At 35.8% G+C, this 14,506-nt stretch overlaps 1 protein-coding gene across 1 annotated transcript in view; it reads left to right on the top strand.

Annotated features, from left to right (window-relative positions):
* DOK6 (docking protein 6) overlaps positions 1 to 14,506 on the top strand; it is a 441,245-nt gene that overhangs the window by 273,829 nt on the left and 152,910 nt on the right. The window lies entirely within an intron of this gene.

The raw sequence follows: 14,506 nt of genomic DNA, 5'->3' as shown, positions 1-14,506 counted from the left end.
GATTGCTTGAGCTCAGAAGTTCAAGACCAGCTTGGGCAACATGGTGAAACCCTGTCTCTACAGAAAATACAAAAATTAGCAGGCCACGTGGCGTGTGCCTGTAGTTCCAGCTATTCGGGAGGCTGAGGTGGAAGGATCACTTGAGCCTGGAAGGCGGAGGTTGCAGTGAGCCAAGATTGGGCCACTGTAGTCTAGCCTGGGTGACAGAGTGAGGCCATATCTCAAAGAAAGAAAAAAGAAAGAAATTCTTGAATTATCTGTGGGTCATAAACTAGATAGCATAGGTAAAAGAGCACATGATAGCACATGATGATTATAATCTCATTATTACTAATAATACTGTCAACAACCATTGCTAGCTCATGGCCCATTGTGGTACTATTTTTTATTTGTTGCTAAAATGAAAAAAGTTTTTTTCTGCTAATTGCTCATGAGCATATATAAGTACCAGACATTGCTTCCATTTGAGTTTTTAGAAAGTCACCAAATCATTTCTGTAGCTCTTTAGCTTCAGATTTATATTCCAGTTCCTCTCCCACACTCTCAAATTTCATCTCCAATTTGTTTTCTTAGAGTAGTGCTAAGCACAGAGGCTCCATAATCGTGCTGCTTAAAATGGATGCTCTTCATTCACAGTTTAAGAAAAGGAAAACCTCTTTCTGATAAAATTTGTCAAGTACTACATAAAGGAAATATGATACAAGTGAATAAATTAAGCTTATAAATAGAAATACTGTGTCTCTAGCCACATGGACTGTATGCTTTTTACTTTGAAGACCTGGAGATATATATGGTTTCCATCCAAATGTACAACGTACTTCTTTGGTTTCTCATAATTTTATTTCTAATTTGATAAGAAGGTCAAAGTAATTTGTCTAGAACATAAAGAGAAATTTTAATACAGGGTTATTTTAGAATAGGACAAACAGAATAAAATGCCAAAGCTACATCAAAAGCAGGTTTCTTTAAAACACACACACACAGTCAAAATAAAGAGAAAAAATAATTCCTGCATATACTTTACAGTGGAACTGAAATTACATCACCAATGCTATAAATGCTTTTCTTAGATTATGTTTAATAATCCTAACTTCAAAAAAAAAAAGGATATATGTGCTTTAAAAATATAGTCAACAAATCTATGAGTAATTATTTAGCTGGAAAAGGGTAATTCCTTCCCCTTGGAGGAAGCTCCTTATTTGACTGCCAAGGCCATGGATACAGCCATTGCTCAGGGTTCGTCAAGTCTGCACCCCCTTCTTTAAAGAGCTTCCGTAAGTTTTGATGATAACACCTTTTCTCTGTTCCTCTTGCCTATTCAGAGCCAGCTAGACCTCTTTAAAATTGGCATTAACACTTTAGGAGAATAATAAAAGGAATAAACATTGAGGCAATATCAAGATCTCAGACTCGACTCTTGCTAGCTCAATAATCTAGTGTGTACACACAGAAAAAACTATACATATGGAGATTGGCACAATTTCTTAGGTATATACCCCAATTTTCTCACTTTCTAATCAACAGGCTTCTCACACACCTATGATAATTCCAATTTAGAATGCTCCCTCAAAAAATTACAAGTTATAAAACCTCATGGTAAAGACTAAGATATCGCATCCGTCAATTTGAACCCTCCCACCCAGGCCTTGGAGTAGATACCTATTTCTTAGACAATATACTCACTTATTTTACTTATATGTGTAGAGAAAGCATTTTAGCTAATTAAAGTCTTTAAAAATAACTGACTTTTAAAGCTGTCATTTCACTGACTCTCAGTCACTCTTCTAGACTCTTCAAGCATAACATCTTTTAAAATAAACAAAATCATTAACTTCCTTATACATGGTTGAAGTCACTAATATAGAGAGATTGAATAATCTTTTATTAAAGAATTGTCACGATAGATTCAGTTTTTTAAGACATTTTACTGTTAAATTATATAACTTAATCTTCATCAGAAACATGATTTTATTATTTTGCCAGTAATGTGCTTGGATTAGTTTGAACTTTTTTCCCTAAGAGCTAAGATATGCATGTGTGCAGAATTGCTGTAATTAAATACATTAATGTGGTTTGTGGTGATCTTGCAGTATTCTATCATTAAATAAAGTCACACCGCTTAGTCTTTATCACAGCATTTTTTGACATTCAAAATTGCTACTTCTCCTCTCTCGTGTTTTCCTGCCTCTTCAGACAGCCGGGTCTTATTTACCCTGAGACTAGCTAAGAAGAGACATTTATGCAAATAATTTTTAAAGGTGAAAGATAATGTGTGTTGCTGAGATAAAAGTGGTTATTAATTAAATTCTTTGCTGTAATCATCTTTATCTACTGCTGTCAGCTGTTTTCATATCGACCCAGAATCTCACATGGTATAGGGAAAGTGACATGGACACAAGTTCACATGCACACGTGCACAATCACACACACACACACACACAGGAAAATGTGTTCTGACTTCAGATGACACTGCCACAGAAAAGTGCATACTTGGTCCTCAAAAATCTCAGTAGTACAGACCTATAAGCAGATCTTCATTGTTCAGGCACGGGTAAAAAGGCTAAAGTTGGGCTGAGTTAGACTGGGTTGTGCTGAGATTGGCTCCAAGCTGCAGACAATGCCAGGGTCTGTTTCATCTGTTTCTCAATCTCCTTACACTTGCAACTTCCTAAAGCACACTTATCAAAATAAAAGATAACAGTAATGCATGATAGTATGCCCAGATTTGCAACACAATTTAAGCCTTTGCGTATTTCATGTCCACTAACATTCCACTGGCTAAGGCAAGTCCTATTGCCAAGCCCAAAGTCAAGAAGCACAATACACCCCATCTATGAGGACACAACAGGAGTTAGAATATATGACATATGGAAAGGAAGTGAAAAGCTGATACAAAAATTGACACAATCTACTATCTCAGGTATAATAAAATATATGCCAAAATAAAAACAAAAGTACTGTGGTAGAGATGAGATTAATTCTAATCAAAGTAGCCTGCACTTTTATTTTTATAATTATTTTTTACTCCTCTAAATTAGCTTTCTCAATCAGGCAAGTCTGAAACTCTTAATGTCCATCAATGATTAAAGCCAATACTAGCAGGACCTTACTCATGTGGAAAATAACCAGTTAATGACAAAACAATGGCAACAATAAACCTCTATTTTGAGGATTTCCCCCCAATATCTTAATGATCTGGGGTGAACCTTATTCACTTGTATATTCTTTATAACCAAACAAAAGAGTTTTCCAGGGTAATAATTTTGTCTGTGGGATGACACTGAGCAAAACCAACTCTTGCACCAGGAAAAACACCCAAGCATACCCACGTCTGAGTTTCTAAACTGCCACTCATACGCTCTAGCCTTGCCCAAAGTGAGTTCCTGAAAATATTACTCTGATGATGATGATCTGCTCCCTGAAGCGAGGGAATCAGTCGCTTGAACTTGATACTATATGACAATTGTATCCCTTCCAAAAAGATATGTTGAAGTCCTAACCCTCCATAACTTAGCATGTGAATTTATTTGGAAATAGTTTTTTTGTAAAGGCAATCAAGTTAAAATGAGGTAATTAGGGTTGGCCATAATCCAATGACATCTGTTACTATAAAGAGGGGAGGTTTGGACTCAGATATGGACGAGGGAAGATGATGTGAAGATGCACAAGAAGATGGTCGTGTGGCTGGAATGATGACGCGTCCACAAGCCAAGGAACATCAAGCATTGTCCATGAACACCAGAAGCTAGAAAAAGCCGGAAAGGATTCTTCTGTTGAGCAGCCAGAGAGAGGATGGCCCTGTCAGCACTCTGATTACAAACTTCTAGCCTCCAGAACTGTGAGATGATATATTTGTTATTTTAAGCCAACCAGTTGTTGGTACTTTGTTATAATAGCCCTAAGAAACAAATACCAGCCCAGCATGATAGTCACAATATACATTAGTAAAGCTGTTGAGAAGTCCTATAATAAATCTGTTTAACTTTGTATAACCCAACATTTCCCAAACTCACGTGACCTAGGTACCTCCTTCTGCACATAACATGTATTCATATCCTGTGGGATTTGTGTTCCATGAAACACATATTTACAAATGCTGATATAATCAACAGAGGTTATTATCCACAGGGAAAGCTGCAAGGCAATGATTACGGAAGCAGCCCCTCTAGAAGAAATAAGATGACACTAATGGATGCAACACAAAGTCTTGAATGTAACCATAGCAATTTTGCCTACCATTGTGTTGTACCATTTTACTTTTATTATTTGATTTATACAGACACCACGTATAATTTTGAAAAATACAAATTACAACCACCACTTTTCTCACGTGGTCTTCAATACACACTACACCAGAAAAAGGTCAAAGCTATATTTATTTCTCCCTATACTTTGCCATATATGCTTCAGGAAAGCAAAAGATGTTTTGTAGTGCTTCTCTTCTCACAATGTCAAATCTAAATGATCCATTTTTCTGTGTCTAACTGTACTGTTATAAAGGAGATGTATGCATGAAGAAATATCTTGAAGCACCAAAGGACCAATCCTGGTTCTTTTGCCCTGGGAACATCCCCTCCGCACAGTAAGGATAAAGATGCAGATTTTGAAAGCATTCATGTCTATGTAAGGGGAAAAGCTTTTAGGGGAGAATACTGAATCCAGAATTACTGCTCCCAGGTATGTGCAACAAGATGAAAAGAGTGGCTTGGAAAAGAAGAGTTTTATGGAAACAAAGAAATAGATCGCTTGTCTTTCCTCTTTCCATGGGAGGTCAAGTGGGTAGTGACACTTGCTTATGTCATCTCGTATAAATTGGAGGTTTCTTCAAAAGAAGACTAGAATGTGATTTTCCCTATTGGGTTTAATGAAAGGCATAGGACAATTAGCAGACAATGTTATTGGAAGCCAGAGAGATTTAAGAAAGAACCTGAATTTTCTCAAAACTGAGTGTGGCATGGAGAGGGTGCTCAACTTTTCCTTAGATGCAGACTGGACCCTAGATAATTACCTGGAAGCAGAAACTGACATGGCACAGGAAAGCAGAGACAAGGAACTTTTTTGGCATACAGGTGCATAGAAACGAGATAAGACAACCACTTTTCCTCTGCCAACTCCTGTGACTACATCAGTTCTGCCAGCTTTCAGTTCGGTCTAGAGGAAAAGGTAAGGGTGCTCAGGGATTGAACTTTGAACAAAAAAAAAAATGGGATAAGTGAGTCCTCCTTTGACAGAAAATTAATGCAATTTAACACAAAAAGAAACAATATAGTCTTTATAAATTCAACATATAATATCGGCATTTCATTTTTTGGTGTACGTGTTTTGATTGTCCATTTTTTTTTCTGCTGTACTAAAACAAAATATTGTATGAAGCTGGAAAGTCAAATACATACCCTGTCAGAAAAAGTTGACAAAGTTAGTATGTCATCATACTATTCTAGTTTTTACATACTATGCGGCCTTGGTCAGATTAGTAAAATTCTCTTAATCTCTGCTTCTTACTCTGCACATTGAGGATAATGACAATCCTTATTTCAGAGGATTGTTACGGGGACTAAATAAGATATGACTTGGAAAGCAGGCAGCACAGTGCCTGGCAGGAAGGTCAGTTTCTCTAGGATGTGTGTGAACATCCCCATCACATTCACGTCGGGTGCGCATTAAACAAGGGAAGTTTGGGCTCACCCACACCTACAAAGTAAACATCGGGAGGTGGAGCCCAGACATTTCAATTTTAACAATTCCAGTGATGCTCATATATACATGAAAGCTTGAAAACTGGGGGTAACGTACTGTCAATTATAATTAGCTTTAAAAAAAATCTACCATTGATTTTTGCCCATTGCTTGAAAAGTTTCAAAATTACTGGCAAAAATTTCATCCTAGTATCTTTGCATTATCATTTTAACATCTTTTTATAGTATGGTGGCAACCTTTGCATTCATTCCTTTTGGTCATGTGTGGCTTTTCTTAGTCGGCATCACTAGACGCTTGCGTATGTGTTAAACCTCTTTTCTGTATTTTGTGGGCTGAATTTTGTTTCACTCAAAATGTATATGTCGAAGTCCTAACCCCTGGTACCTCAGAATGTGATAGTACTTATTATACCTTTAAAGAGGTAACTGAGGCAGAAGGAGAGTATATAGGTGAGCCCTAATCCAATATGACTGGTGTTCTTGTAAGAGGAGGAAATTTGAACACAGGTAGACACAGAGGGAAAACCATATAAAGATACAGGAAGAAAATGGCCCAGTACAAGCTGAAGAGAGGCACCTCAGAAAAAAAATCAACCCTGCTGGCACCTTCATCTTGGACTTCCAGTCTCCAGAACAGTGAGAAAATAATTATCTTTAAGCCACCCAGTCTGTGGTACTTTGCTATAACAGCCCTGGCAAACTTTGTATATATATTGTCTAATTCTATTCATTTTTGTTCTCATTGACTATTACTAATAATTCACTTGCTCTACAGTTTTGGGCTTCATTGCTGGTTATTTTTCAAATTTCTTGAGATAGATATTTCAATAACTAATTTGTAGCTTTTCACTTTAATATATTGTATAAAGCTCTACATTTTTCTTTGAGCACAGATTAAGACTTTAATAGCAACAATATTATTCCCAAATCCCAGATTATACTACAATAAATATTAAAGAAATTTGAGGGGGGATTTGGGGGAGGAGAAAATGCCCTAAATTTTCCATCTGCCATAATGGAAAATCAAAATAGTATCTTATAGCTCTGGAAAATAAAGCAACATGTCATTTATACCTCTAAAGTCTCACTGGATGAAGATAATTAAAATATAAAAAAGAAACAGGACCACACATAATAAATAAAACAAGATAATATACACTAGCTTTAATTAACAAATTTGAATAAATTATTTTAATTTAAACAGTTTTTTCTTAGATTGAGTTACAAATAATCTTAATTTCCTATCATTCAGTGGTTTCAAGATTAACACAATCTTACTCGAGAAATAGGAATCCAAAAAAGCTCTATAAACACGTTTTTTAAAAATAATGTTGTTCTACAACTTCCTATACATAAACTTTAGTTCCATATAGTTGTTAAATTATAGTCAGACATTTAAATAAGAAATAATACTAATGCTATGCAAAACTATTCAGAAAACAAAGGAGAGATCATTTCACAACTCATTTTATGAGGTCACTATAACTCAGATACCTGAAACCAGACCAAGTTTATACAAGTAAAGGAAATTTCAGGCAAGTGTCTTTCATGAACCTAAGCCTAAAATGGCTTTTAAAATATTAAGAAATTGAATCCAATATTATACAAAAAAGATAATACACCCTGACCAATGTTGGCATAGCCCAATAATGAAATAATCCCAGAAATCCATCAAAATATTTCCTTATGTTAATCCATGAAGGATGAAAAATTATGTGATTATTATAATTCATCTGTAAAAAGCATTTGATAAAATTCAAAATTCATTTATGAAATCAACTCTCAGAAACCAAGGAATAGAGGCCGGGCACGATGGTGCCTCGCCCCTGTGATCTCAGCGTTTTGAGAGGCTGAGGCGGGTGCATAATTTGAGGTCAGGAGTTCAAGATGAGCCTGGCCAATATGGTGAAACCCATCTTTACTAACAATACAAAAATTTGCCAGGTGTGGTGGCACGCACTTGTAGTCCCAGCTATTCCAGAGGCTCAGGCAGGAGAATTGCTTGAGCCCAAGAGGCAGAGGTTGCAGTGAGCTGCAATCACACCACTGCACTCCTGCCTGGGTGACAGCTCAACTCTTTCTCAAACACACACCCACAAAACCTAGGACCAAAAGGAAACAAAATGAAGAACATCATTGGAAAGCTCTCAGTAAAGATCATGCTTGAGAGTAAAGTACTGAATGTTTTTCTCTTAAGGTTTTCTCTTAAGACAAAGATATCTTTCTCATTACTTCTAGTCAACATTTTGCTGAAAGTCTATGTAATATGACAAGAAAATAAACTAAAATTACAAAAAATTATAATCTAGATTGTGTACTCAGAAAACCCTAAAATCCTACCAGAAAGTAACTACAGCTAACAAATGAATTCAATGATGTTGCAGGATAACAAGTTGGTATTCAAATTTTTTAATATATACTTATATTTTATATAATGCAATTAACTATTATAAAATTAAATATTAAAATACCTTTTACAAATCCATGAAAAACCATCACATACTGAGGGATAAACTTATCAAAGGATGCACCAAGCCCCTACACTGGAAACTAAATATTTCTGAGAGAAGTTTTAAAAGGTCTTGATAAATGGAATCATAAACCACTTTTATGATTGGAACACTCAATGTCATTAAGATATCAGTCTTCACAGATTGATCTGTAAATCCAACATAATCCCAGTAAACTAGACATGTTTTTTTCTAGTACTTGACAAGTCAATTTTCGATGAATTTGGAAGGCAAAAGACCAACACGAGCCAAATAATCTTGAAAAGGAAAAGCCAAGTTGAAACTGGTGTCTTTCCTAACTACGGGTCTTACTATAAGTTATAACAGTTAGGACAAAGGCTACACAGAGATCCAGGGAACAGAATAGACAGAAGAAATAGACACACACATATGTGGACAAATAGGTGATTGTTGTTGTTGTTGTTTGAGTCAGAGTCTCGCTCTGTTGCCCAGGCTGGAGTGCAGTGGCACAATCTCGGTTCACTGCAACCTCCACCTCCTGGGTTCAAGTGATTCTCCTGCCTCAGCCTCCTGAGCATCTGGGATTACAGGCACCCACCCCCGCAATCACACCTGTCAAATTTTTGTACTTTTAGTAGAGACAGGGTTTCACCATGTTGGCCAGGCTGGTCTCAAACTCTTGACCTCAGATGATCCACCCACCTCAGCCTCCCAAAGCAAGGACAATGCTCTTTTTCATAAGTGTATTAGTCATTTTAATGAGAACAGTAAAACATCTGAAAATAAATTGTTCTAGAATGACTGGATATCTGTGTGACATGATGAATCTGAACGCCTATGCACACCAGTTAAACATCAATTTAAGATGGATGCAACTTAGAGATATACAGAGATTTCTTATGTAAAACACCGGAAGCACAAACTATAAAAAGAAATGTTGAACTTCATCAAAACTCAAACTATTGCTCATCAAGAAAATGCCATCAAAAAATTAAAAAGGAAAGTGACAGATGGAATCAAGTCATGATGTGCTGGTATCAGTCCACAAGAACCTTATAGAGAATAAGCAAAACTAACACTGTTAGGTTAGAAATCAGATCAGTGGTAGTTCTGAGGACCTGGACGACTGAAAAGTGGAGTAAGGTAACTTTCTGTGGGGACAGAAGTGTTGCATGTCTTTGCTGTGCCTTCGTCAAAACAGAACATTATATGCAAGATATGGACATTCCATTATATTTCACAATATAGTTCACACTTTCAAGAATGAAGGACTTATTACAAAAATTAAAGAAAATAAAATTGTTTTCTAAGTAATGTAAACAAAAACAATGAAAATCTGAGATGATTTGTCATAAACATCTTCAGGAAAGTTTCCAATATACAGAATTCTCACAATCAAGAAAACAGTAGATGTAATTTTGATAAATCTGGCAAAAGACATTTACAATGACTCACTCTATATGTATTTTGAATATTTATTGGTAAGGAATTTCTGGAAAGCAATTTGGCAATGTGTGATTCTTATAAGTTTATAGTATTTGCTCCAGTGATTCAGATTTTAGTTCTCAATGTAAGTTAATAATCAAAGATATTAAAAATTATCTAAAATGTATAAAGAATATAGTAAACTCTATGAACCAATATAAAAGGACTGAATTATTCAGCAAATTGAGCTAAAAATTGGTTATTTTATTGCATCTTAATTTAGATGAAAATTGGCTTGCTTTTAATATTAACAGATAAATTATGGCATAGCTATATAGTGTAATATTATGCATTTCTTAAAATTTTCAGCCCCTTAAAATATTTAATAGTGTCTGAAAATGCTTATAAGTGCAATATACAAGGTTAAATACTTTCAGTGTAATAACTGTGTGTGAATTTTTTGTATGTTAAGATACAGTATAACAAATCTCTAAGGTTTGGCAGTTTAATTTTTAAAAATAATTTACCATATTTGCTGCCATGAACATGCTATACTTGGAAATGCAGATAAAATCCATGCAATAGTCAATTGTTTTAAAGCAAAAAAGAAATTTCTGGGGAATTTTAAAAAGATGCTGTGGATTTTTTTTTTTTTTTTTAAGTACTGCTGATTGATCAACAAATGCAAGCATTCCGATTCACAGTGATCCTCGATACTGGGCAGATGGTACCTGGCCACTAAATCTATTGCTGTTTCCACATAATAAAATAAATTTTGATGAATTTTAGTTCTGTGGTGGAGATGGAGTCACAATTTCTGAAGAGTTCTATAAATTTTGACAAGCACAAATCAGGTTTTGTTTATTCAAGGTTTAATTGCATTATACAGATCTAAGGATGGGTCTAAATGTGCAAACATCTGCTTTTTCAGTGTGGTTCAGCTTCTAAAGCTGCTAGAATTGAAGAGTGACCACTGCAATAATCGTCTGCTATAGAAATTTTGGAAATAAGATTATAAAGAACAGAATGATCTTGAAATGTCTCATCTTCTGTGTAATATCTGGCTCTATTTAGTTCCATTAGGCATTTCCTATAACTATTAAGAAAAAAACAAAGCACACTGTTGAAACACTGGGATGAATCTAGATTCCAAATTGATATGAAACTCAATAATAAATTATTATATCTATTAGATATTAGATATATATTGGAAAAACTAATATAAAGCATTAGTTTTTCTAATACCAGATTCTTGAGGACTTACTCATCAACACTTAATATTAGGCCAATGTCTCCGGTCTTTTGCCTAAATACCATTTAGCAGTTTTGTATTCTTACTAAAATTTCATACCCATTTTTAATTGGTAGGTAAGAAGTGTTAAAGAATATAGAATTGGGCCGGGCACAGTGGCTCACACCTGTAATCCCAGCACTTTGAGAGGCTGAGGCAGGAGGATCACCTGAGACCAGCCTGGCCAACATGGAGAAACTCATCCCGTCTCTAGTAAAAATTCAAAAATTAGCTGGGCGTGGTGGCAGGCGACCGTAATCACAGTTACTAGGGAGTCTAAGACAGGAGAATCACTACCTCAGTAGGCAGAGGTTGCAGTGAGATGAGATAGCACCATTGTACTCCAACCTGGGCGACAAGAGCAAAACTCCATCTAAAATATATATATATATATTTGGACTTTGTTTTCTCTGTACTGCAGCCACAGAGCTGTGGATAGTGGGTGAAAAGAACCAAGAAATGTTGAGAGAGACATGAAAATAATTCTTTGAAAGTCTTTTACAGGAGAAGAGTAGAAAGGAGGGGGCATTTACCCCTCTCAAGCCCCATGAAAGAGGAAGGGCAAGAGAACTACTTGTAGAATTTGGTTGTCAGGAGGGGAGACTGGCTTCTCACCTCACCCAATGCTGGTAGAACTGCAGAATCAAGTCGTGCTGCCCCAGCTGGTATCTGGGCAATGTACAAGAGAGTTTGGGGAAGAACCTGAGTTTGGGGAAGTAGTGGTTTCAATTTTCACCATGGTGAACCTGAGATCAGGATGCAGGATGGGTCTGAGGCTGTCTGTGATAGCCAAACAAGGAGAATGGGTCAGCAATTGGACAAGATACCCTGCCACATTCGGTGGGACAAGTGCACACCTTACAGTGAGCTAAGCGTGATTCATCTTGAAAAGACCGACACCAGGACAACTCTTGTGAGAAGGAGCTCCAGCAGAAAGATAAAGGTGGAACACAGAAAATAGAAGCTAAGGGTAGTAGGCTCCATGTCTAATCAAGGCACCTCCCCTTCAGGGAGCAGGGGAGACATCTGAGGTTTTGGGATGGTTCTTAGGAACATACCGTATGCCCCAAAGAGAGAAATAGCATTTGAATACATCTTGTCATTAAGAATTTAAAAATAAAGAAAAACTTTCAATAGTAACAACTATTTAGAAGGAATTTACCCTCTTTTCTTTTCATTATTCTTACCCTGGAGAAGTCAAAAGCAAAAGAAACGGGGGGTTAGGGGGAGTCGCCATGGAAAGGCGGTAATGGAACAAGCAGGAAAAAGCATACTCTATCTTTCTCATTCTCATTGCTGGACTCTCAGTAATGGACTTGACCTGAAAGAGGAGAAACTTCCATTTGAGATTTTAAAATTATCAAATTACACCAGCCATCTCATCTGAGACGTGAAGTTGACAATATCCTTATGGGCGATAGTGAATTAAGCACTAATCTCTGCCTGAGATACTGCCAGGGGCAAGGAGAGGAAATTTCATAGTTGTGTGAGAGCAGGGTTGGAAGAAAAACCATTTTCCTAAATTGCATCCTACTAAATCTGGGTCTTTTAATGAATTAGCTACAGTAACAGATTGAACCTAAACAATGTCTTCCATAAATATTGGGTTTTTCATCATGTGATATTTTGAAACAAATTCGAGGACTCCTGCCATCAGAGAATCTCAGTTAAATCTTTAAAGTTATTTTGAATGGTTAGTTGTATATAGAAGTGAGTCTTAACTTTATGGAATCACTCGCTAATAGAAACAATGAAGTGAAATTCTCCTATTTAGGGTTGACATCTGCAGTTTACGCTCAGATAGGCCCGGGCCATTCAAGTTTTGACTGTGACTCTAGTTATGTATACTTATGGGAAAAACAATAGATGAGTATAAAGTACAGCAGAATGAAAAAAATATGTAAACAAATTATCCAATACTTACAGCTATTTTAAATCATTATATAACCAGTTTACATCTACTCTATACATTTATGTAAGATTTTTATTTATGTTAGTTAACTTAATGCCTAGATATTTTAATAAATTTTAACAAATATTTAAGCCTCATGAGGGATACAGGTTCAGTTTTACACAAGGAATTGTTTACAGCCTAAATCATTATGTCACCAACGATCTAAATCAATAGTGCCTTTCCTTTTGTACAGTTTCTTCTTTTGAACCATTTTTGGCTTTTAACAGGAAGAAAAGGTAAAAGTATAAAGAGTTCACATTTATCACTTAGCTGAAGATAATGTTCGATTTAACTCCTCTCTGGAAAACCTAATGAGTTAATATTTATGAATCTGTTGGTTTCTGAATATTTAAGTGTAACACTTTGTTTCATGTTCCATTGTTTCCTTTTGACCCAACCTTCAAACCCATGACTTCTGGAGTAGAGGAAGAAATAAAAGTGGATAAAATTTTAAGAAAAAACTAACAACTTGAACCTTTTTTAAAAAAAAAAAAAAAGACTATTGGCTTCCAGTAGACATTTTTCAAATTTCTTCTAACATACAAAAATCCATTTTATGTCTATGCAGTCACAATACACTGACTGTTCACCACGTGCAGATGCAGTTATTTAATACATAAATTCCAAAAGCCTATTTTTATTTATATATTTCTACCTAGCATAAGGGAAATTTTGCTGAACAGATATGTCTGTTTTCCTGTACAGTTCTCCATTAAACAGTTTTCCATCTGTATTCTTACAAAAGGGAATTATCAAGGGGTTGTTTGAAGGACTTGTTACCCGTTTGTTTTCTGTGTGTTACTTCTTGTCAGAAACCCCCGTCTCTGATCCTTTGCTTCTCAAGGCAACTGCGAGCCCCACTTACCTCCACCTGCCAGTCTCAGACTCACAACTATACTTGGATTTGTTCCTGTATAAAATAGATCTATTTAAAAACTCACTGGCTAACAGGGAAGATTTCAGTTCTTGGCACTGATGACCCATTCAGTCTGCTCTCGCTCCACCTGGAGCCTCGCTGCCCCTTTTCCCTGAGTGCAGTCACCCTGTCTTGCCAGACCTTGATCTATTCAATTCATCTAAGCCTTGTTTTGCAGCCCCGTCTAGACTCTTGTTGTAGTTGCAGCCTTACCCGTATATCTCAGGCCTTCTCTGGGCATGGCCTATTGCTTTGGACCTCTCATCATTCAGCTTTAGTGAAAAAGATGCCCTTGCAAACATAATTGCAGATTCAATACTAGCATCTTCGTTGGATGCAATATTATTTATTATAATAAAATTATTTGTATACTTTATATAGTATAATTATATATTTATAATATTTAATAAATATTCCACCCTTGTTTTGTGTTTTAACCATTCAAAATAAAATTATACTTTCTCACATATTAGCTAATATGGGACTCTACATTTTACCAATGTACAAATTCACGGGCAATGTGTTTGGGACTTTTTAACTCTAATTTAAAATCTTAAATGAATGAATACATTTTGATTTGATATTTGTTTTACATAACCTTTTCAAAATTTGTTTTTTCATACATTCAGCAGTTTTCACAGATCAGAATATTTATGTTTTAGGATATTATTATTTAGACAATTAGTCTCCTTTTCAGTACTTTTGGGTATTTGGGAATGTGTTAGTTTTCTTTAGTAATGTTTTATTGTTGTT

This window comes from Rhinopithecus bieti, unplaced genomic scaffold (genome assembly GCF_001698545.2).
Source record: "Rhinopithecus bieti isolate Rb0 unplaced genomic scaffold, ASM169854v2 scaffold_2272, whole genome shotgun sequence".
NCBI lineage: Eukaryota > Metazoa > Chordata > Mammalia > Primates > Cercopithecidae > Rhinopithecus > Rhinopithecus bieti.
Note: the sequence above shows the minus strand (reverse complement) of the source record. Positions and strands in the feature narration are given on the sequence as shown.